The sequence below is a fragment of the Cyanistes caeruleus genome, chromosome 1, assembly GCF_971803275.1.
Source record: "Cyanistes caeruleus chromosome 1, bCyaCae1.hap1.1, whole genome shotgun sequence".
NCBI classification, from domain to species: Eukaryota; Metazoa; Chordata; class Aves; order Passeriformes; family Paridae; genus Cyanistes; species Cyanistes caeruleus.
The window spans coordinates 9,839,348-9,862,947 of record NC_141701.1 but is presented as its reverse complement, the minus strand read 5'-3'; the positions used below and the strand labels follow the sequence as shown (position 1 = coordinate 9,862,947).

General features: G+C 41.8%; 2 long non-coding RNA genes across 2 annotated transcripts in view; both read left to right on the top strand.

Moving 5' to 3' along the window:
• Positions 1-22,149, top strand: part of LOC147655294 (uncharacterized) — a 59,607-nt gene extending 37,458 nt beyond the window's left edge. The window contains exon 3 of the long non-coding RNA XR_015278668.1: positions 22,018-22,149. This is a non-coding gene — a long non-coding RNA (uncharacterized LOC147655294). The remainder of the gene's footprint in view (positions 1-22,017) is intronic.
• Positions 1,793-3,700, top strand: LOC147655295 (uncharacterized). The gene is made up of 2 exons (XR_015278647.1): positions 1,793-1,900; positions 2,486-3,700. It is a non-coding gene; the product is annotated as an uncharacterized LOC147655295 (long non-coding RNA).
• Positions 22,150-23,600: the final 1,451 nt, after the last annotated feature.

Below are 23,600 nucleotides of genomic sequence, written 5' to 3'. Positions count from 1 at the left end.
AGCCTCACTCCCAGATCCATCCAGGTCCAAGGCAGAAATACCTCTGCAAATCCCTTCCCAGGGCTTTCAGGTTGCTGCTCTAGGACCCTGCTGATCTGCATCAAACTCTCTCCCAACAGTGCATTTCTTTTATATTCACCAGAAAGCAGAGCTTTTGTGGGCATAGGAGAAAGGACAACAAAGCTTCTCTTGTAATATTTAGTTCCACTGTTATGTGATGCCTCACCTCTGGCCTGAGCCCAGCCTCACCAGCTGGAAGATGGGTGAGTGGACACAGAGGGGGCTGGACAATGCTTCCCCTACAAGGATCAGTTGATGCATTGACACAGTCATTTACTACCCTCAGTTTTTGGAAAGTTTATGAAAGGAGTGCTCTGAGGTTGACTTTTTCACTTTCAGTTTACAACTTTCAGTTTCTAAAGAGTTTCACTGACAAAATTAATCTTGCTGAACTCGGTAATATGACTGCATGGATGATGCCTGCAAACCATTTTCAGAAAAGTTTTAGTTTAACAAGAAAATGAAACAATGCAAATATTTTTCAAATAATATCATCAAATTCTTTGTAAGCACTCTGCACAGAGGATCTGTTTTGTGTTTGTGGCCAAAGATTTGTCACACAAAACAACAGTTGGTGGATAGAGATACAGGTACACTCAGCATGATGCACAAGTTTGCTCTTTGCAGGTACAGGCTCAGGCTGGATAATTTTGCAAATGATGTACTTACCTTGTTTCACATGTCCAATAAATCCTCTCCCTGCCTACACCCACTGGGTTTGAGGGTGCTCATGGCCACCACACCTGGATCAGAGATTTCTCCTGTGGAAAAGCCTTTTGCTGCTGGTTAGCCTCTGACTGCAATAAAAGCTTTCACACCAATTTGCAAGCCACAGTCTCCTTTCAGTAGCCCTGATAACATCTCAGTGCCCCCAGCAGTAACTTTTTCTGGGCTGTTCCTGTCCCAGGCTGGACAACAGCGTTACCAGAGGCATGCTGCACAGTGGAATTCAGCAAGAGCCCTCCATATGTTTTATGCAAAAGAAAACATTGCTTTTGGCACAACGTTTTGCACCAGAAGCCAATTGCCACCAGAATACAGATTCAGGACTTGCCAGAACAAACCTAATTGCAATACTTTGGAGGTGTTTTGTATTTTTCTTCCTAATTGTGTCCAGGTGTGTTGAATTGTTTGAGGGAAATTCATAGTGTTGAGAAACACAAAAGGGCGAACTCTTTAGCTAACGATGGCAGCAATGTATTCTGCTGATCCTGAATCTCTGAATTAATTTTTTGCTTTGTTGGTTCTACTATAAGTAGCATAAATCTAAATAAGCAACATTACATGTAACAGCTACTTCTGAGATGCTTACTGTTGGAATTTATGGATACACTAATATGTGAATTAATGGATTATTTTTGAGTAAACACTAATACATAAAAGAAAAATAAGGGAAAATAAGGTAAAGATTATATGAAAAATTTCCAAATATTTAAAAATAAGGCTCTCAATCAAACCCAAATATTTTTAAGAATTTTGATCCATAAAGCATTTTCACTATTTTTACTCTTCATCTTGGTTCACTGTATTTTTATGAGTTCCTGAAAATATTTGAGTGAAAGTTTTATTTTATCGGTTGTAAGTTTTATTACAAATGGGATAACTGTGCAATCATATATACTGCAAATAAGACATACTCCTCCAAAATCCTCCTTCCATACCAGTTTATTCATTGACAGCATTGAGATAACCACAGTCTTTTTCCATTGTCAAATATTTTGTAATTTTCCAGCACACACAGAGCTCAAAATGAAAACAGAAAAGTACTTTTCCTACCAGCAATTTTTGAAGAATAAAGAAAAGAAAATTCTGTAGGATGGGGAAGAAAGGAATATCCAAGGTAAATATGGAGGGTAGCTGGTTTCTTTATCTGTGTGTGGATACACAGAAGCTGTGCACACGCAGGCATTTTTCACAAAGCCTGTTAAATCATGTGAAAAACTCATTGAGCTCAATAGCTCATTTCAGTGTCATTTGCTAACAAAAATGTATGTCTATGCATCTCCCTAGGATGTCCTCTTTGGGTATCAGGCAGCCCTTCAAAGATTGTTCCTAGATCTATTAAACAGTCATCATGATTTTTAAATGGACGACTATTTACCTGTGAAACGCTGTTTGCAGATGGGGCTGAAATACAAGGTGGCCCCACAGGTGGACTTTGGCTTTACCTCAGAAACACTCCTGCTCCCCAAAAGGCAAAACAAGACAAAAATCAAGCAGTCCCAACATTAAGACCCTGAATATAGAGGGCTGGAACAGAAAAATATTATTAAAGGCAGTGAGGGATCCCTGTTTCCTCACCCATTGGTGTGGGCCTTGCTGGGCTCTGTAGGCAGAGAAATTGGTTGAAAATAAAGTAATGGGCTTCAGCAGAGAGGTGGGTAATTGCCAATGGAGTCTCAGATTATCTTGTTTCTCAAAATAGGCTATGCTACCACAGGGAAGCAAAAAGGAGGAAAATTGCAGACAAAACCAGTTAAAAGTCTTGTTTGGGAAGAGAGATCTGCTGGCTGCATTGCTCCCATCACCAGCTGCTGGGGCATGGTGAATTGGATGCCAGGAAAGGGGATTTCACTCCATGTGGAAGTGTCAGGGAGGTGGCACACTGCCAGCTGATACCACCCTGGGTTTCGTACTTGAATTTTCAAGGTGGGAAATCCAAGTTGCTGAGGAACTGTAGCAACCTGGCACATTGCTGCAAGATAGACCCCAGGCAAAGTGAGCTAACGTTGTGGTAACAACTATTTCCTGTTATTTTGGCATTGGTACATTTTATCTTTCTAAAGCATTCACTGGGATAAAGAGCAATGTCACCTTCTATAAACAAGAGAGAGAGGCAGGAGAGCACAGGGACTGCGGTTGCACTGCGGGCACTGCGCGTTAACGCATCGCCCAGCAGCGCTCACTTCCACTGGGACCGAGGGCAGCAAAACAAGGCTGAGAACCATTTTTCTAAGGAATTAGCTGAGTACTTACCATGGAGTTCAGGCTGGTTTTTATGCTGGGATTCAGCCTGACTTGGGAATGACAGAGGTCTGTCATCAAGTTAAGCAGTAGGAGCCAGTGATAATTTTTTCCAGCCTGAAGCCTGCCAGGATGAAGTCAACTTGCCCACAGGTTTTGAAAAAAACTGAGAAGGTAGATTGAGTTTTTTATCACATAAGTGTTTTGTATTATGAAGTTGTGGTGGTCTTAATTTGACAATGGGTGTCTTAAAGCTGAATTTATGGTATGGCAAAGACTTGCTTTCAGTGACTTCAGTGTCACTGGTAGTTTCTCCTCGTAAGTCACAGAGATTTTGTTTTTCTCTGAAAAGTGAATCAAATCTATGGCCCAAGTAAAATATAATCACTTTCAGCTGCGTAGCTCTTACCATAGAGGCTCTATTTGGCTTGGAAGATGAATTTTCAAACTGACTAGTTCAGGATTATATTTGGTAGAAGCTGTGTTAGGAGGATAGGATAGATTAGGATACTTAGGATGATGTTAGGAGATAGGCCTGTGATAATAATTTCTGTGGCAAGATGAAAGGTTTTCAATTGCAAGTCTGCCTCTGCTATATTTCTGTCATTAAGTCACTTAAAAAGACAAGCAAAATATTGCCTCTAATTTTTCTTAAATACAGTTGGTGCATTTATCACAACATTTTGCCTTTTCCTCTTGTTTGATTTCATTCCTCATCTCTCTTTGTTGCGTGGGTTTCTGTATTTCTAAGGGCTGTCCTTTGACTAGTGTTGTCACAAAAACTCCAGCTCATTTGTCCTTCAAGATTATGCAGTGATGTGTTTTTTTCATTTCATTTTATTTTTTATCCTTTCTTATTTAAACAATCACTTCCTTTCCATTTTCACAAGAAAACTCTTCAGGAAAAGGTGAATACAAACCCAGTTCCCTCCCGTTGTTTCCCTGAAGAGTCCAAAATACTGTGGTATTTCAGCAGATGATACCACAGTAACATCAAGAATGATGCTGGGAACTAGGCAGGCTGAGAGAGACCATATAATTCTCAATCTGGATCAGTCTTTGGGGCTCTTTACTTCTGAGGAGCATCACAAGGGTTACTTGAGTTACCATTGAGTTACTAAGGCTGATGGTGGGACCCCACTGGTGTAAAGGTACAGATGATGGTTCAGACAAATGCGTTCCCCTAGGTGGTGTGTGAGCCACCCTGCAGATCCACATTCTACCTCCAGAAGGCCACTGGGATGTCTCCTTACCAGCTGTGCAGACAACAAGAAGCACAGAAAGAAGGATATCACAGAAAACCAGAGCAGAAGTATCCATGGAAACATGAGATCTTATTGAGAGTGTCAGGAGGTGAGAGAAAACCACCCTGATGAGACATGCACACATTTTTGAGACTGACAGATGTTCCTCAGGACACATCTTCATGTTTTGTCCTGTATTTGTCAAAACCCTGAGGATACCGAGTTTTCTCTGTCACCCACACAGGGTAGAGCAGATTGGATCAGTGCTTTCCTTGCTTTTTTTTTTCTTTTTATTTTTTTATTTTCATGTTTTTTCACCAATTATTTGAGAATATTTGGAGACAGGCTAATGTTCATAGTGCTGTTCAGGCTTAGCATGCAGGGTGTGAAGGCAAGCAGGCTAGACAGCAACTGACTTTTCAAAACCAGTCTGCAATAATTCTGTGTGTGCAATTTGGATGTTCAGATCCAGATCCTCTCTTTTACCACTTTAGCAATGCCCAAGTAAAACTGTGCAGAACTGTCTTGAAGAGAGGGCCAGGCCTGGGTGCTGAAGTCACTGGAGGTGAGAGAACAGGAAGTGCTGGTCTCTGGAGTGACATTCTGTAACCCTCCTCCCCACTTCCTTCCACTTGTCCCAGTGACTCCAGAAAACATGGTGCAAATGGTAAAGAAAAGTTAGAGATTTAGGGGGCTGTTATCTGCCATGACTCTGGGACCCTCAGCAACATTAAATGAGAATAAACTCAAAATGCCAACAGAACAGAGGTATTTCTTTGTCACCCTCCCTAGAAATGTTTTGAAGAGCAGATTTCCTCTGCACAGAAGACAAGAAAACCAAATTCCATCCCACCGGACAAAACAGTGTTTTGGATAAGCCTGGATAATTTCAGAGATGAAGATGTCCCTCGTCCCTCAGGTACAGGTGGAGATCACTGAGAACTACAGGCTGTGAAGTGGCTGCAGGGCTGAGCCCTGTGGGATGGACCCCGGTCCTAAAGAGCTGATGAGGGACACGGGAGGGAGCAGTGCCAGACTGGGCTGGGAAAAAACAAGCTGTGTCCTGCAATCCCAGGTGCAGTCATTCTTAATGGCTGGGCTCTGGTGACTCTGACTTCAAATGACTTTTTGAAAGCAAGTAATTACTTCATGGTCTGAAATGATGCACCTAAATCCCGCTCCTGCCTTGAGGCTTATTGATATTTATTTCTTGATGCTGGTTTGAGTGTTAATAAAATCTCTCTTGTGTCCAACAAGGGCTGAGCTTGCTTTGCAGCCTTCTCCTCAGCTAAGTGTCTCCTGTCTGACAGGCTAATGATGCAGTAGCTTTGGGATGTCCTGCCATGTGGGATGTCCTGCCAACGCCCAGGCTTGGCTGAGAGTTGCCTGTGGGCTCAGAGGATGCACACAGAGGGACAAGCAGAGAGTCTAAGAAAAGTTGTGTCTTATGAAAATCCAGTGGTAGTTGTTAGACAGCACCCAAAACCCACTGGCTCTGCCAGTTTGCTCAGGAAAGTGCAACCAAAACTGGGTGTTAATGGGGAAACTAATGGATAAAACCAGACTGAATGTTTGGATGGAGAGAGTGATAATGTAGGGGCAGGGGAGAGGAGGTTGAAGAGGGGGCTGAGATCTTGGATTGTCACCATCTCCATGACACATCTTGCTGTCTCCTTGAGGTCCAGTGGGCCCCAAAAATCAACACACAGGGGCATGAGAAACTGGTGGCATATAAATAATATGAAAGAAGGGTATGAGCCCACAGTGGGCAGAGAGAAGGAGGATGCACCAGGAGGGAGAGCAGAGTTTGATGCTGGTAGGCAGGAGGACAAAGCTGTGAGACCTGGCAAGGGCTCATGCACCAAACTGCTTATTTTCTTCACTGTTGCTGTGGCAAAAATGTGAACAACACAAAAATGACACCACTGGGGTACTGATCTGTACTTTGCACTTTGAAAGATGTTTCCTTTTGCATTTAGGAGGGGGATGGGGAAGGCTGGGAGATATTAATTTCTCTACGGGTGAAATGATAGTTGTCACTGAAAAAGTAGTGACCAAGAGCTCCTTGGGCTCAGTGGTTTGAAAAGTACAGTACCTTACAAGGGGGAAAAACTTGCCAGAAAAATGACAAAGCCACGGACAAGGCAGCATCTGGTTCAACTTTTCAGCTGTGGCACTAAGAGGAAACATGCATGACAACCAAAATTACATCCTTTATCATTGTGTGACCCAGAAAGTTTGAGAATGAAGAGGGGAGAAATGTAATGGAGACAAAAAATAGCACTGATTTCAGAGATACTCAGTCAAAGTGGTGACTTTTGATAGTTTTGAGCTGCAGACAAGCCTGTGCTTACCTGAGTGGGAGCAGGGGCTGCTTTGGGGGGTACATGCAGCTGCTTTCTGACACATTTTCCAGTTTATGGTTCTCCTGTTTTCCAGTGGTGCTCAGAGGCCAAGGTCACTGCTTTGGGAGCAGGTCTTCTGTCCCAAGGAAGTGCAACTAGAAAGGAATTTGTTTGCATGGGGCAAGTGGCACCTGACTAATCTGTTCCAGTTCACAGGCTGCTGCTTCTTGCTGGGTGTCTCTTCAAGAATCCTGTGCAGCCTGCAAATGGATCTTGAGAGATCCACTGGCCCTGGGCTGCATTTCCTCCCCTGCTTAAGGTTATTTCTGGGCCCCAGCTTGCTTCATCACCTACCAGCCAGCCAGATCAGCCACTGCATCTTTAATGCTGCAGTGATTTCAAAGGGCCAGATGTGTGAGTGGCAGGACCTGGCCCTGTGGCAACAACAGAACCTTTTCTTTCCATTTTCTTTCCTTCAAGTCAGCCATGTTCTTGGCATCTTCAAACACAACTTACCTGGCCATCTTTATGGTGATTTTACACAGAATGGTTACCCTTGTGCCTGATTTCATAACTGATTATTGTGGTAATAAAGCAAAGCAGAACAGTTCCCTCAGTCCCCACTCCAAGGCTTTATGTGCTGCTGGGTGTTCAGCAGGGAGCAAGAAAATTTGATGGAGAGAGGTGGTGTATGCAGAGAGGCTGAGGAAAGCTCTCTGCCTAAAATACAGGCACAGGAATTGCTTCTGTGCAGTTGCTGATTACACATTATTCTGACCAGGAGCAGCCAGGAGTTTCAGACAAGCAGAAATTTCTCCACTTACAAGGTTTCTGTCAAGGGAAGGGTCAAGTTCCTGCCACACTTCAAACAAATTATGGGGATAGGAGCTCACAGAAGTAACCATAAGGACTAGAAAGAGCACTTCAAGCCCTTTTATCCCAGAGCAGTAGAGGCTTGAGGGACTGCATTTCATAAGAGTTGTGCCAATTTCTTGAGGAGACATCTTATTTTTGTCAGAAGCCAGCCAGTCTGCACAGCACAACCATACCAGAGCCATACCTCTGCTCTGTCTGCTGGATCCAAGCCCTGGCGCATTCCGAAGCCAAATGCCACATCTGGCTGTCTCCCCTCCCTCTCTGCTGCCTCCAAAATGGAAATGCTGGTCTTTCTTAAAAATAATGCTCCCATCCCTGGAATGTACATAGAAAGTGACAGCAGTGGTATAGATTGAGACAAACCGAGTCATTTATCAAGTCCCCTTATTGGAAATCTTTAATAAGAAGCAGCTGTTTCACTGGTAACATCGATGACCATGAGCACGAGGTGGCTGCTGGGTGTGGGGTGTGGAGACCCTGGCCCCTGGCCCTGCCAGTGAAGACTGCAAGCAAACTGCCAGGCACGTCAGCACTCTGACAAAACCAGAAAAATCCCGAGTTAGTCACAGCAGGAAGACAGACAGCAGCAACATCAGAGCACACTCTTGCATCCAAGTGGTTGGTGACTCTTTCAGACTTGAAAGTCTTCCAGAGCGAAAAGCTGTACGCAGCAATAGTGCAAGCCCAGGACAAGGAAAGCAGATGTTCGTGTCTCCTCCCCCATCCTTGTTCCCATATGTTGGCTAAGTAGGTTTTGTAAAACAGAACATGCTATAAATCAGGGCTGGGCAGGGTTCACCAGTTGGGTTAAATGTGGCTTTTAGGGTGCACAAGTGAGCCACTGTAATTTATGCATAAGGAAACTACTGCTTTAAGCTTTCCCTGGACCACTGCTCTGGCGTCTAAGTGGAATAGCTTGTGCTTCCCTTAAGCAGGCCTTACTTTTTACTATATTTTTATGTAATCCACAATTTCTTGCATTAACTGTGCACAGGGATCCCATTACCTGTGCACAAGTCAGAGTCATCTGAGCAAGAAGGTTCTCATCTAAACTTCTTGAACCTGCCCATCTTGTCCCTTGTGCTCCACACTTCCATGGCTCACAGTGGTATTTTTTGCAGGATCAAATCCTGTCATTTTGATCTTTCATCACCAAGTAGGGCATGATGCTGTGCTTTTTGGGAAGGCCAGATTAAAACCAGAATTTGATTAAGGATGTACACTTAGGATTTGTGCATTTGTCTCTCTCAAAATTGACAGTTTCCATTGCACAATATGGTTTGCAGACAACTGAGTTCTGATTGTCTAGGGATTTTGTAACAACAGGAAATATTCCCAAGCAACCTGAAGTGCCTGTTAAAAAAGCTTTTTTAGTCAGAGGCTGAGTGTTCAGGAAGCTGCTTCCTCTTGCACGTATTAGGTCAGATCCATGGGCTGCTGCTGAGCTGTATCCCTCTGCATCTTGGCCCATCTCCAGACAGCTCCATCCCTGCATCTCGAGGGGAAAATCCCCCCATGAGAACAGGCAGGGAGAAGCCCCATCAGGCTGCTCCTGACTTCACACAAAGATCTTCCACGGCCTGACGTCCTGTTCCCACAGCAGACCTGTCCAGATGTGAGGCTGGAAACCACAGTCTGGTCTTGCAAATCATGGACTTGAAAAGATTTCTTTCTTCTAGTACATTGACTCAATCACTTTATTAAGATTTATAATCCTGTAATGAATGTGTAATTAGCAGTTGAAAGACAACTTCATAAAATCGATATGCTCTAATGTACTTCATGTAATATACAGCCTTTTAGCTATATATTGATTTTCTTCCTTATGAATATTTTATACCTTGTATTTCCTTTTTGCACAGTTTAATTAAGAAATTAGAAACTTTAAAAATTAAAATTTTCTATGGGAGGAAAACATTTTATTTGAGATAAAAGTGGCCTTGCAATCTTCCAGTATGCCTTTATTTTCTATGGCCCAAATGCAAAAACACACCCCCACCTTTTCTAATAAAAAAAGGTAATAGTTAATTTACACATGTAACATATTGAAAAAATCAGACTAAATAAAGCATGAATGAAAACATGCTGAGAATTATTTTAGTCAAAACAACTTATTTGTAAAGTTTTATTTTCATAAACAGCTAAGTAACATTAAATTTTAAATAAATACTTCAAAGTGGTTTGGTTTAGGAAACACATCAAAATGAAATAATTTTTTACCTGTGTCTTAATGAAAAGTTTTGAAGTCTTGCTTTTTTCATTCATTTCAAAATAGGAACTGGCTGCTGAGTCTCATGAAATGGAATATCTATGTCTATGCCTAATTTAGTTAAAAAAAAAATCTTTCTTTTACTTACAACAGGCCAATAAAATTTTTATCAATGATAGACATTTTATTTCATTTAATACAAATTAACATAAATTTTCATTACACATGCATATCAGTGGTATTTTAAATGATAAATAAGCATTCCTTTATAATCTTAACATCCCTCAAATTACAGGCATTGATGGAGAAATTAGGACACCTCCTCTCTTCTTCTGGTTGGAAGCAATACCAGAGACACTGTCCACACTGACTTGGAAGTTATTGAGATACAACAAAATGGGCCATTTTCTTTGGATAAGATTTTTTTTTTCCTTCAGTTTTTAAAGCCTGTTCAGAGCTGAGGCATTTGCCCACACACTGATGTCTAATTTGTTCACCACCAACATAAGTATGAGGATCAAACATTTTGGCCTGCCAGACTGGAGGACTTTGGTACCCTGGTGTTTTGTGCTGCCTGAAGTTTGGAGTGAATTCCCAGGCTGGGCAGGATTCTGACAGAGGTGAGAGATGCTCCTTCACCAGGCAGGAACTCCAGGCAGGTGGTATGTGAGGAATGGGTGCACAAACCAGATGTAGGAATTGCTACATCCTGGGTAGTGCCTGAAGCTGTTAACCACCCAAAGGATGAGTAAATTGAGACTGTTTTCAGCTCAGCACCTTCTCTGTTTTGGTGTCAGTATTCTAGTTTTTCCTCTGGAAAACAAATGAGTTGGTGAACATGGGCTCTGAAGTGGCAGAAGAGCTGCCCAAGAGCTGGAGAACACATCAGCTGCAGATCTGCTGTGACCCTAAGCAGCAGTATCCAATGTATCATGGTCTGTGAAAGAATAAAACATGTTTTTTTTTTCTCCAAAATGGGCATACGGTAGAAATCCAGGTCTCCTCGTGATGGGATCCTTCCTTCACTCCCCAAAGAACTGATGAAACATCAACCCCATCCCCTGCAGGAGTCTATCTAAATCCTGACCCAAGCCCCAGAGTCTGGGGGCTGCTATTTTAAACCTGACCGTGGGCCTGTGACACGCTGAAGGAAAAAAAAATCCATTTCTAATAAAGAATCTTGTTATTTTCCAAAACTCAGAGGAAATCTGCAGCACAGCTGGTGGTCCTGGAGGAGAGCAAAGGAATACCACTTAATGAGAACCTGGTGGGTTAATTAGTCTGTTGTATGATGTGGTTAGTCAATAGGAAAGAAACACTCAGAAATTTTGGACGACATAATCACCATTGACCTTAAGGCAGTGGTGGCCTAATAAGCAGTTAAATGTGCCTGAGCAAGAGGGGATGTTTGAGCAAAAGGGGATTAAGAGGAACTGTGCTGATGTGTCCCTGCACAGTGTGAAGCAGAAGAAATGCAAAAAAGAATGTATTGCTGAGGCTTTTAGTAGCAGAAGAGAGACTGCAGCATTCCCAGCGCAATATGCGATGTGTCCTTGGTGTCCTGACCCACAGAGTTTGTGGGTGCACTCAGAGGGACAGCACAATATGCAAGACCTAGGAGGGAAATGTGGGAAGGGAAAAAAGAAAAAGGGATCTGAGCTTCAGGTTTATGTTTCTGTTTGACCTTCTCAGATGTCCCAAAAGGGTTTTATCTTCCTGTCTCTGGCCCAGCTCCCCAGCCATGTGCACCCAGCCTGCCTCCTCCAGTGACCCTTTCAAAAAACATGCTCTTGTGACCCGTGCTTCTCCTTTTGGCTTTATGACAGATACTGAACTACCCACTCCATTTTCAAACTTTTTTTTCTTTAATTTTTAAAACATTTTCTAACTTGAAGTTTGAGATATACGGTTATTCCTTTTGCAGCCAATTTGCAGTGACCTACTAAGTCATGTAGCCCTTCTCATGTACAGGTGTCTGAAGAAGAAGACTGCCACTAGCAGCATGTGCCTCCTGCCAGTGCAGGATTTGTGTCTCTGCTGTACCAGGCAGCTCAGCACATCCCTTCTTCAGCCTTCTCCTCTCATACCTCCCATCTCCTCTGACTCAGCTGGTTGCTGGGTGCCCTGCACTGCTTTCCTGGCTCTGGCCTCTGTTCTACATGGGCTCCAGCTCCCTGCCATTAGTCTTCTATTGCTACTGGTTTCATTTCATCTGCTGTCCCAAGCCTGTTGCTGTTTCATATAAGCCTGCCAGATTTGCCTGCATGATTGTTCTTTTGTCCAGATGAATGTTTAGCTCAGGCTATTTAGTGCTGATCTGGTTTTTCTATTGCTTTGTGTGTACCCAGGGGAAGAGGTTTTGTATTAAAATTCTCCTGGAGTGCTGAGTCACTTGAACTCTGCTACTGTGTCATGTGCTCGATTGTCTGAGTGTGGGACCTGGTTATGTCATATCTTGCAAAATGTGTTTTGTGTTTCCCCACTGGAGTTTTGCCTGAATGGCTTCCAAAATGTCCACCTACTAGAAGCTGAGAAAGTTCTCTCTCATGAGGCAATTCCCCTCTTAAATTTGTTTTGATCTTTCCCAAGAACCTGGCTGGAATCTGATAGATGGGATACTTTCTTTGCATGCTCTTCTCTTTCTGTGTATTTCTGGGCATTCAGTGGGATTACTCCCTGTCATTTGGCCAGCCATGTAATTTCCAAATGCCAACTGTTTGTATATTTGTCCCATCAGATGATAGCCATGTTAATAGATTATAGCCATGTGCTCAGACTTTCCTCTAATCCAGCAAACTCTTGACTGCACTCTAAAAAACTTGTGTAAATGCTGCTGGTAGGGCTTCCATTAGTGATTCAACATTGACCAGACCTTTCCTGTGGCTCGCTGAGACTAAAACACAAGCCCAGGGAAATTCATTATCCACGGCACTTCCCCTAAGACTCGTCTTGATGCAATCATCAGCAGACAGTTTTGCCTTGAACAGCCCAAGTGCTCTGGCTTCACTCACTGGTAATCAGCAGTGACACTTTTTTTTTGCTGTGATTCTGTTCTGTGGTTTTGGGTGAGTGCAGATACCCAAGTGTCTGCCAGGCTTTCACTGCTGTTAGAGGCAGTCTGTGCTAGTTTCCAGAGATGTAACAATCCATTTTCTTTGCAGCCTTGTAGCTTCCTTCCTCAGTGACTACACGGTGCATTTCTCACGGCTCATTGGCTGAAGAGAAGCTTATTTATAGCCTCAGTTCCTTGTCTTGTGCTCCTGTCCATTAGAGAGGTGACCTGCCGTGGCTGCTGTCTCACCCTGAGGACATTCACTGTCTCTGCTTTACCAGATCAGGGTCTGCATTGTCCTGCCTCGTGCTGGGCCCTATAAACCCCTGGCAATGCTTTTTGTAAGAGTTTCTTACTGAGGCTTTGTATTCATCTGATGGTTTTAGCATATTTGCATGGCTTTTTGAGTCTCAAAGACACATAGCTCCATTTTCACAGCCTTGTGCTGATGTTTATTGTTGGTGGGATGAGCTCTGCAGCTGACCATGCTGTTTGCATGGGAATGAATCAGTTGTTGATCCTGCAGCCCCGTGGTGGGCGGGCTGGGAGCGTGGCTGGCTGCTTTTCCAGGGAGCATGAGCCCACATCAGGCAATCCAATTGACCCAGGCTGTGTTGTGTTTCTCAAATAGCTATCACTGTAGCCTATCATTGCTGACGTCGTGACTTCTGCTGTCTGGTCCTCTCCCTTCAGCGGATCAGCAGCACTCAAATATTCCAAGAACTGCCCCAGGTTTAGATTAATTTCTCCAAATGTCTGTTTTCTCAGCATGACTTCATCTCCAGAGTTAAAGACTTAAAGGTACATTACCTGGAGGAGTCTACACATGCATGAGATGTTTAAGGTAACATTATTGTGTAGTCCAGAGACCTGAAAGAAGAACCCAACAGGCCAATTTTCAGGGCCAACTTTGAGACAGAATGGCTGAGAAGCTCCTTTGAAATTCAGATTGCCTGTAGTGACAAAGGTGGGGAACATTGCTGTTTAAAACAAGTTCAGTGGCTTTTGAGACCCCGATGATACATGGCACTTCTGCAGTGGATTGGCCAGTGTGGCATCGCAGAATCACTAAGGCTGGAAAAGACCTCCAAGACCATCAATCCAGCCTTGATTGAATACCACCATGCCCACTAAACCATGTCATATCACAGTATCACAGACAGCATCAGAGAGCATAGAGTCATCAAATCATAACAATTTAGGTTGGAAAAACCTCCAGGGTACTAAAAGGCAGATACTTCACAGAACCTAAAATAACACTGGACATGCCAGCCTGCACAACCTCTTTATCCATCTACCTCACATGCAGGCACACCAGACTGGCTATCCCACTGCCAGGGAAGTATCTGGGGCTACTTGAGATGCCCTTGGATGGCTGCCTGCACTCCAGTTGCTGTTCCTAGGTGTCTCATGGGGCACCCAGTTTGGGCAGTTGCATCTGTCTCATCGTGTTTACAAGGTGCCAGAGCATTGTCTCAGCTGATTAATCCTCCACCTGTCTCCACAAACACTGTTGCTTCTTCCCTTTTCCCCAGTGAGAGAGTGAAGGACTTTTTCACAATCTTCTCAGCAGTACTCAACAGCCAGCTCTGGAAACAGTCATTACCAGCTTTTGCTCTCTTCATGCTTGTGCTTCCTCATAATGTTGTGGTATTTTCTCTCTAGAGGTCTCAGCTCTCCCTGCATTTTCCTGTTTATTTCTCCTTTTCTCCCCACTCAAAATGAAATGGCCAACAAAACCTCATCTTTTTGTGCTGTGTTGAATTAATAACATTTAGACTTCCACAGCTCTGCTGCTGAGAGCTGTGTGCAAGCTCTTAGTAGCAGAAATATCTAACAGCAATTCATACCTACCACATGGCCTTAGAGAGTGTTAGGGATACCTCCTTCAGACTTCTTCCAGTCTTTACTTCACCTTTCAAGATTTAAGTACATTGTTAAAGGGGTAAGGTAGAAACATTTTTTTTAATGCTAACGAAGAGAAGATGCTGGCAAATATTCTGATAGCCATATTCATGAGGATTATTTCTCACTGTTGATACTGTGTCTCCAGATTGCATGAAAGTAAATATTTCCTATTTACAGCACATAGAAAGCATATGAATAAATGTGTGCATATAATGGTTAAACTCTCAAGTATTTTATTTGATCTGCAATTGTGTCAAATAGAGCACTTAATTGCTCCAGCCATTACCTTCAGTCTCTGACCTACATTTATGACAGGAACTGCACAAAAACCTACAAAAGTCAAAGGCTGGAATGTTTTTAGACAGCTTTTCCTGGTTTTATCTGATGAATAAGAGACTGTTTCTGAATTAGAGACAAGTGTCACCTAAGCCCAGATTTCCAGTAGGTGTAAATGTGACTCACAAAAAAGGGGGTTGAAAGACTTCAGGTAACAGCAACACCACCCCACCATCTCCCCCCTTCCCCAACCCACTCATGTATGTTAATTTAAGAAAAGCAAACATTTGTAAAAGAAAGCTGTCCAGCTAGAAATGTTGGGAACATGTGTTATCCTTGTTGCAGCACAGCCAAAAGAGACAAAGTTTGTTTTACACAGTATCGCATTTTGCCAAATTAACAGTAACAGTGCTATTAATATTTAATATTTATATGACACTGTCATCAGGAGAACAGTTGGGTCTGATCCCTGCTATGTGAAATGTGCAGACACCAAAAAACCATCTAGATTATTTTTATTTATGCTGAGGAACTATTGTAATGTGCTGCAATCCTGTGGAGCCTGCCAAGATGTAGGCCCCATCTCCAAAAGGCATTTTTAGGACAATTTGCTTTTATAACTGAGAGATTCAAGTAATGTTATTCCTTTGTAGCTTTTTTACAAAGCTGAGTTTAAATGTTGAATCAAACAGTTGTGGGATCTGGTTCTGATAACACCTGAGTAATGGAAGAGTGCACTTCCCATGGCTGGGCTACAACTGCAGAGGGAAAAGTGGGTGAATTTTTGTCTTGACATGGAAAATTTGAGCATTGTGGAGTTTTATCTTTGTGTATGGGTATAAAACCAGATGTGTTAAAACCTCCAGTGAAGCTGGTAAAAGGTTTTGGTTTACCAAAGCCATCTGAATTTTCCTAAGGATTTTCTAGCCACATAAAATGAGGTTTTCTGGGTATTGTTTTAATGCTCTGACTGTCCCATGTCCTCAATTTAGGCATTGAAAAGAGTGAGGTGTTTGCCAGTGTATGAACTGGGTCCTTCAGCACAACCACCAAATAAGTAAAGATCTCAGTTTTATATCTACTGTCACCACCTGTCTACCACTGCACAGCTCTCAGGTCATTGTAATATGCTTAAATTTTAATATCTTCTCTTTCAATGCACACAGGTTGGATTTGGGATTCATCCTGACATCTCTGGCCAGTCTGGATGGCTGAGCCCCCAGCTCCATGTACCTGTGTAGTCCCAGCAGATTATCTAAATTGCTTCTTCAAAGTGATTAAGTGACTCCAGAGTGGGAGCTGTTTTGCTAGAGCCTGTACCACTGTCATCACAGAGGCATCCAGGAGGGATCACAGCTGCCATGGGAGCTGCACCTGGGCTGTAATGCCCTCTGTGGTCCTGCCTTTGGTGGCTTGGAGAAGTCTTTGCTTTTGTCCACTGTTCTGAGAAAGAGGCTTGAAGGTTTCCATGGAGCATGTGGCTTGTGAGAAAACAGTGTAGACATGATGGGCTTGAAGTAAGGAATAGGCATGGTTTTATTTAAAAGCTTTGTGCCTTTTACTCTCCTAATTGTCCCCACTCTCCAGTTTTGGTTTGCACTGTTTGAGCTCATGAGCCAGATCCAGCCAAATGTTGCAGGCAACCAAGCACCAATGTGCTCCTGCAGCTGAGAGAAGTTCTGTACTGAGGACAAGATCAGAGCTGTCCTGAAGCACAACCCCATGAGTCACATGTTTGTGCTGCTGTCCTTAGCACAAATGGCTTTGTGATGGTTGCAATTTGCAATAGGATAATCTGTTGCTCCTGGTGCACTTGTGGATGCAGATGTAGCCTGAATCAGTGTGTGTCTGTGAGGAGCAAAACCACACACACAAGCTCATTGCCTCTGTGTGACAGCCTGTCTCCCAGAACATCAATGATTCCCTGGGTGTTCAGGAGCCTAGGGATTCTTCTTGGTGAATAACCTGCAGTAGGAAGATGTGTTTGAAATTTCCATCATGTAGGATCCTTAGCAAACTCTCCTGTGACAACTGCACTGAAGAAAACTAGGTGGATGTACGTGGAAAGTGTTTCTTGAAGCTATATGCAGTGACAGTTCACTGCATTTATGTCATTTCTTCATGAGTTATTTTACTTGCATTACTTCCAGAATGCTTGCTACAGAACAAATTCAGGCAAAATAAATAATAGAAGCAATATAATATCACACTGAGGTTTTCCAAACATTATTTTTCTCAGCCAGCTAAAAGGATATTCCTGGCTCTGAAGATGACAAAAGAAATTTTATTCTGACCTAAGCATGCCTATCATTCAGAGCCTGGGAAGTTAAAGCTTTGAAAATCCAAAGGCTCATCTGCTCTAGTTCTTCCCTGACTTTATCCATGCCCCCATGTTATAATGTATAGCCATAAGAGCAAAATTCACAATAAAATTAAATGGTTGGCCTAAATTCTTCTCCCTCAGCCCAGCTTTTAGGTAGGAAAGGAGGACTGCATTCCATATAGCATGTGAAGAAATACTGTGCTGTGCCTCCAGAGTGGACTCACACTTAAATCAGGGAACATTGCTCAACAGAGAGTGATGATTTTTTTTTTGTTTGTTTTTTGTTGTTTTGTTTTTTTTTTTTTTATGTGACAGAAATGTAATAGTGGTTAGGACATTTTTTTTATGCATTTCGCTTGAATTTAACTTTAGCTACCAATCCTATGATTTTAATAATCATGGACAAAATCATGGACAGTCTAGCACAGCTTCTAGTAACTTTCAGTTTTTAGCTTTAAATCTGTAACATAGAAATCAGATCAGTATTTTTCACAAATGTCAGTTCTAACAGATCTCTTTTTTTTTTTAATTACAGTGAGATGTACTTAGATTCCTATGCATCCTTTTCCTTCCCTCCAACCTATCCATCTACTTTTCCACCAAATCAGAGACAAATCAGAATTGTCCAAGTATGAGATGTAGAAAGAAACCTGGACATGGTTTGTATAATCCTAAAGATCAGCTTAAAGCTGTGAAAAACATAAATATCATTAAATATGCTCAGATTTGAGTAAGTTTTGTTTGTTAAGTGTTTTGCCCAAAAGTAGCATTTCAGTGGGTTTAGAACTGCTCTAAAAGTCAGGATGAGCTTGTCATTCTTGAAGGTGAGAGGCAGAAAAGGAGATACATAAAGATAGATTAGTTGATTAAAAAGCCACCTGTCTCCTGTCTTTCAATAGTTCATCTGGCAGGGACTCATTTAAAATGCAAAAAAGAAGGCTTTAGTTTCCTCATCTGCCAGACGAGATCTGAGCCCACCTTAATTTCCCAGGAACATCCCCCAAGTACCAGACTGTTTGGTATCCCCCCAGTGCAGGATGGAGACAGAGGAAATCTTTTTTCAATGCCTCTGATAGAGTATGTTCTACTTTGTTTATAATATTGAAATATTCATGAGAGTGATGTTGTGTCTCTCCACTGCAGGGCCTAAACATCATGATATAGAGTTGTTCTCTCTGGCCTAATGAATATTTCAATATTCTATATAGAGTAGAACAAGATCTACAGGGGAAAAAAAAAGCAAAACACAAAGTATTTCCCAGAAGACTACTCCCCTGTGCAATAGAGTAACCTCCTTTAGGTTCTGATCTCTTGGAGGGAAGTGGGAACTTAACCCCAACCTTCTTCCTCCTGGCAGATCTCTGCAGCCACTGAATAAACAGGCGGTAGTGCCTGTTTATGGAATTTCTAAAACATATAAATTCCATTCTTGTTTCCTTTTTCATTTTTTTTCTTCATCTTGGAAAGAGAAAAAATTAGAAATCTCTGACATTTTTTATTTTATTTTTATCATGAAAATCTGTAAATGCTTCATGTTAGTTCATTGGGGCTTGTCAGGTTTTGTTCCACAAATTCAAAAAAATTTTACTTCCTCCTGAGTTATAAGTAGAAAGGTATTGGGGGAAGACAAGATAAATTTTCAGCTTTTTGATGTGGAGATCAAAAAGCACTGTTTGGAAAGGTGATGTTGGGAATTTTGAGCTCCTGATGATATATGATCAAATATTGTCACTTTACAAATTAAGAGGGGTTGTTTTATTGGCTTTTTTTTTTTGGGTTATTTCCCCTGAACTGGTAGGTACAGAAATTCCAAAGTTGAAAGTTGTTTGGTCCTTGAACATGGGGAGCAGACCTTTAAAATCAGTACTATTTCTGAACACACACTTTTCAGACTATTGCTGCTGTTTCAAAGATGGATTTACCTCAAACCTTAACAGAAAAATACCTCTCCTGGATGATCACCAAAGCACCTGAAATTTCAGCCTTTTGGGGGTTGTTCTGTCGTTATTTTTTTTTTGTCAAAGTGTTAGTAAGAGGTTCACAGTCTGGTTCATTAACAACAACGTCTTACAGCTTTAAAATAAATACCCTCTCAGTTTTTTTACCATTTTACCTTTCTGGTTAAGATGAGTTGCAACTCATGCCAAAAAATGCCCTGCCAGCACTGAGGCTCTAGTTTCACTGCTTTATTAGAGCTTTAGCTATATGATTAGCCTGAGGATACATTCACAAATAACAGCTGCTCAGCTGGGGCATTTCCTTAATCCATGCCTGTGCCTTTCAGAATCAAAGCAATACCGAGGCACGAGAAAATTATCTCTACCCTACAGAGCTCCACTGAGTGGAGCAGGAAAGCGAGCAAATGGGCATTTCTCTGCTGGAAATCTTGTAGAGGCTCAGACAAGACAACTGCACTTCACTGATGGAACTACCCTCTGTTGACACATTTAATCTAAATTAATTTTTTCATCTTTATGCAACAAAATATGATCCAAACCTTCTGGGGCATTGGAAAAAGAAAGATACAAAAAATAGCTATAACCAAGCTGCTGTGTGAGCAGTACCCTGGAAGTGCTGAGGATTTTTTTAGTGCTAATTATTGTACATAATAAAATATATTTATCTTCCTGATTAGGAAATCCTTGAATGTTCTGCATTTGTCCATTCCTACTTCTCTGAAATATTTTTCATATATACTTAGTAATATTTTTTCTTAAGGACAAATATAATAAAATATGAAATATGAAACCTGAGTGTTTACCTATTTACTATGGCACAAACAGCAGTAGTTTCACTGAACCCAATAGATCTAATCCTTGATCGATGAAATCACTCTGGGGCTGTTGGTTGCAGTAGAAACCTATTGATTTATATTAGATAAAAAACTGGAAAAGTGAAACTGAAGTGGTATGAAACTAAAGTAAATGAGACAAAGATCAGTGCCATTTGTGTACTGTTTTCATACCTACTGTGTTTTTGTGATTCTGTTATGTGAAATAATTCAGTGAGTCTCTTACAGTCAACTAAGTATAATGTACTTATTGGGACATTCTGATGGGGAAAAAAATCTTTTCTAGCTGTAATGAACCAAATTCATTTAATACTAATCTTCTATATCTGAAAGCTTTTGGATGTATTTGGGATATATCCTGAGACAATAAAAATTATTGTGCTAGTTGCAGAAAGACCTTCTGTCCCTTCACCAGCTGAGTTTTTTAAGTCAGGCCCATAAGGTAAGTAGAACTGCATGAAGAGTTGAAAAACAAAATTAAAGAGAATTAAAACATGACTCTTGGGCCATTGGACTCATGTGGATATTTACCTTTTATGTACACAGCTGTGTTCATACATAATTGGAGCTTGAGAGAAAGTTAAGGGAGCAGATGCAAAATAAATGGTTCCTATAAGAGCAACATGTCCCGTACATTTTTCCAATTTTGGAGCATCTCTTTCTTCCAAAGAGATTATTATTTTTATTTTCCCTTTAGTACTCTAGAGGTCTGTTTTCTTCAAGAATTCAGAATAAAATATGCCATTGCTAGTAGTAGACATAAATAGCGTTTTGTTTCTGCTAACTGTGCAGAACACCACTTTAGGGAGAGAGAATCAAGATTCTGCCCTTCCTTTTGCCTCATGGAGGGAACATCTGACTAGTTTCCCACCAAGACTTCACTCTGTGTATCTATAAAAGTGGTGGAATCACAGTTGCACCTCAGATAATACTTTGAAGCTTTACACAGCTCCAAGTCAGGCCGTACTCTATGCCAGGGGAGATGAGTGAGAGTTAGCACATATCTGAAAGTCTGAGGTATGCTTGTATTGCCTATGAAAAGCAACTGCAAAAGTTCACTGAAAGAAGTCATTGTGTTCATCAGTCTGTCTGCCTCCTTTTGACCCATTATTCTGATTGGTTTCATAAAGAATACAGCTTCTGCCTATGAAACTCTCAGTATCACTTATCTTTATGGTAGATACATAGGTTATCCTTTTCTTCCTTGTGATGTATTACAATTTTACCATCTGACATACTGATAATATTTTCTTGGTATTTTCTGCTGTTACTTGTTGATTACAAGGTTTGGGGTTTTTTAGTTTGATGTTGGTTGGAGTTTTTTGCTGTGTTCCTGTCTCAAAAGCAAATGCAGTGTTTGTCTGTTTGTCTTCTGGTGCCCCACTATTTCAGGTGTCACAACTTGATGCTCAGTAATATATATATGCCTGACTCTGTGCGTGATACTCCTTGTGCTAATTGCCTCTCCTCTCTTGAAGGGAGAGCTTCAGGTAAATAAGTGCTGCCTCAGAGATGCAAACATCTGGAGCTGATGTAATTAGATTTTTAAGATTTCATTGCTCTGAATTTGATCATTGAAATAGAGGAGTCTGAAGATGATGCTCTGGTGTCACTGATTACAGTGGGAATTTTGACATGGGTGTTCAAGACTCTTTCTCTGAGAGTTAAGGATAGTCCTTGCTGGATTTCAGGTATTTCCCTAAAGAGGGCTTGTATAAAAATAGATTTTTTTCTCTAAGTACCATTTGTTATAGCCAGGCATTATCAAGGACACTATATTAACAACAGAGCTAGCACACACCTTACAGCACACACCTTCCTCCTGCCCTGCAGCACCCCTCAGGGGTCTGGGTGGGCATATGGTGAGAGATTGCCTTCTTCAGTGAAGCTGATTCACCTAATCCTTAAGTGAAATAACACCACACAGAGCAGGCTTGTTTAAGCTGTATATTTGTTTTTTGCTTTGCAGCTTACAATTACAGTGGAGCATATGGCAATGCAGAGGAGCAGTCAAGGTCCAGACCCCTGGGATGAGTGTAGCTGCAGTCCTGCCTCAGTGAAACCAAGTGACTTATGGCAGAGATGGCTCTGGTCCCACGAGACATCTGCTGCCTTGCTGGGGAAAGCTGTGGTGACTGCACAGAGCTGGCTGATCAGAGCAGCAGAGCCCAGCTCAGACCTGTAGCCAAAAGTGTGCTTGGAAATGCAGGGAGTAGCATCACCAGGAGCTTTTGAGTGCCTGCAGTAGTGCCTAGAAGCAGTTGAACTCAGGCTATTTATTAGTAGTTTCCTGCAGTATCCTAGGACAATGGAATGAAGGAAAACAAGACTGTTGCCAGAATGACCATATTTCCTTGCACTTCTACTAAGAGATCTTTCCCTGTTCCGGTGTGTTGCCATCCCATTTGGTCCAGGAGTAACATGACAGCAATAATAATATCAGTATCAACAACAATAATAAATAATAATAACAACTAATATCTCAGATCTATGCTCTCTCTGGGGACATTTGCACAGAAAATTTGCATTTCAAAAGGATGCTTTCTCTAATACTTACCTTCCAAATATCTGCCTTTGGAAAGGTGCATACCATAAAACTCCCACCAGATGAAAAAAACCTGCCATGGTTTGTTGGCCTGATTTTCCTGCCTGAAAGAATTGTCTGTTAGCTCATTTTCTAAGGACAACTCCCAAGACTGCCATAGTTTTGATCACCAGTGCTGTTTCTTTGTCCTCTGCTCACTCTTGCTACAAACATCACTGTCCTACCAATATTTAATTCCCCTGCAGTCTGTGGACCATGTCTTGCCCCCAGTGTGAGGCAGGGGACACCAGCTGTGGTTTATCTGTTTTCCAGAGTAACTCCACACTCCTGAGAGTCTGATTTTCCCCACCACATGCTGGGGAGGAAGGAAGGACCCTCAGGAGTTTCATTGCCCTCTATGGTTTTATCCCTGCTTTACTTGGGGCAAGTGGATGGTGAGGTGAACAGCAGTGTGGCTGAGTGCAGCTACTTCATGAAGGACCATTGAAATGTGGAATTTGTCCTATGTCTATCTAAATGGCAGCAACTGCTCAATGTTACTAAAGGAACAGAGAGCAGCATTTTCAAAGGAGAAGGATGGTATGACTACAAATCCAATGGAATAATGGGATTTGTATGGGGGAAATGTCTAATCCTTTTCATAATAAACAGGTTTATGAATGACAGATGTGGATAAATAATGAACGCTTCCAATTCACGATCAAGGACTGAGTGAACAGAAGATAATGCAGTTGCAGCTCTGACTGAATTTTAAACACCATTTGAAATCTCAGAGTTCAGTGTGAAGAAAACCTATTTGATCATTCACTTCTGTTCGTGCTCTTTACTTCATTAGTTTTAAGTAGTTATAATTTTATATAACTAAAAGCAGAGGTGCGCTGAGAACAAAGAAATGTAAACAACTAATAAGATTTTGTGCTTTATCCAAAGTGCACCTTGAAGCTGTTTCACTATGAACACTGAGCACAAACAGTGAGTGTTAATTGAGTGGGATTGGGTGTGAATGC